The sequence below is a fragment of the Nannospalax galili genome, unplaced genomic scaffold (genome assembly GCF_000622305.1).
Source record: "Nannospalax galili isolate Female #2095 unplaced genomic scaffold, S.galili_v1.0 scaffold777, whole genome shotgun sequence".
NCBI classification, from domain to species: domain Eukaryota; kingdom Metazoa; phylum Chordata; class Mammalia; order Rodentia; family Spalacidae; genus Nannospalax; species Nannospalax galili.
In genome coordinates, this window is record NW_008341810.1 from 6,976,237 (window position 1) to 6,978,076 (window position 1,840).

The window sequence follows — 1,840 nt, forward strand, 5'->3', positions numbered from 1 at the left end:
TGGAGTTACGGACAGTTGTTAGTTGCCATGTGGGTGCTGGGATTTGAACTCAGGTCTTCTGCAAGAACAGTCAATGTTATTAACAACTGAGCCATCTCTCCAGCCCCGCAAGACATTTTTTTAAGGATAAGAAACAGGAGTGAGTGTAAAGAGATGGCAAGTGTTACATGAGTCTTTGTGAAATGTAAAGAAAAAAATTGTTATTTTGTGGGTATATGATAGGACCAGGGAATGTGTGCCATGGTGTACTTGTGGAGGATAGAGGACAGTGTTGTTTGTACCATTACACCATTCTTTAAAAAAGTATTATTTTATGAGTGTATTGCCTGCATGTATATAGGGCACCCATTGTCATGCAATGCCCGAGGAGGTCAGAAGAGGGCATTGGATCGCCTAGAACTGGAGTTACAGATGGTTGTTAGAGGCCATGTGGGTGCTGGGATTCGAACTTGGGTCCTCTCCAAAATATCCACTCAAATTCTTTGCTCTTTATTTGTATTTTTAGATTATTTATTTATTTATTTTTATTTTATGTGTATGAGTATATGTAAGTGAACCCATGTTGTGTAGTGTCCACAGAGGACAGAAGAGGCCATTGGATCCCCTGGAACTGAAGTTATGGACAGTTGTTAGCTGCCATGCGGGTGCTGGTATTTGAACCCAGTTCTTCTCCAAAAGCAGCCAGTGCTCTTAACTGCTCAGCCATCTCTCCAGTTTCTATTTTTAGGAAACTTTGCGGTACTTATTTTTTTTTTTTTACAATTAAAGTTACAGTTTTAACAATATACGAAATATTATAGTAAGAATTTCACACAATGTATTTTGATCATATTCAGACTCCCCCTTCCCTATCTCCTCTCAGATCCACCCCCACCTCCTTACCCACTCCCGTATTTCACGTTCTCTTTTTCTTAAAGTCCATTGAGTTTAATTTGTATTCACCAATTACTTTTGGGTTGGGCACATCCCTTGGCATGTGATCAACCTCCATGGGTCTCCCAGAGTCGGAAAGGTCACTGAACTTAGGAATAGACTTTTGAAAGAAGCTTGGGGTTCTAATACAGCTCCAGAGAGTAAACTAAAAACAGCAGAAGTCAAGTCTGTCCTGATTAGTGCCCACCTTCTGAGCTCCTTGGCATCTGAGTATGATTACAAACTCATCAGATAGACAGCCTTCTTCTCCCACTAGAGGCTCCATACTCTGCCATCCCTGCCACTGTCCACTATGCTGTCAGCACCCCCATTCATTCCCCCCTATCTGCCCTTCTGGTAAATCTAGTCAGCCAGAGGTCTGTGATCCAGGACGATGAGCTGTTCCTCATCAACGCCAATCTATTGTCAATATTCCTTTGGATAGAATTGGGGTCTGCTGTTCATTTTTCCAGTAGTATCTTGGAACTGTCTGGAAGAGCCTTTATCCAACCTGTCCAACAACTCGACTGAAGGTATTGCCTGTCTGGCTTTGCTGTTTGTCAAGTAGCTTTTAGTTATATATGTATGCTCTTATGAAATTATATTGGCCCCTTTAATCTTTGGTTATACTTCCCTTTTGGGTGTTTAAGGACATACAATTGGACCAGATAAACTGATTTGTTTTTACTCTTGAGGTCGTTAGAGGATTTGTTCCTCAGGAGTCCCATGGGGTTGGGAGGAGCCCCTGGCTCCTTTCTTTTACCAGTTCCATCTATGTGAAGATAAGTCAAAGGTCCTGCTCGACCATTGTTGGCTTCTCTTGGAAGCATGGAAGAAATGATTCCTCCGTGTTGACCCTCCTCTTTATAGACTGGACACTGGCTCAAGTCCATCTGGTGGGGTCTCCTCAGCTTCCTTGATCAAGAGG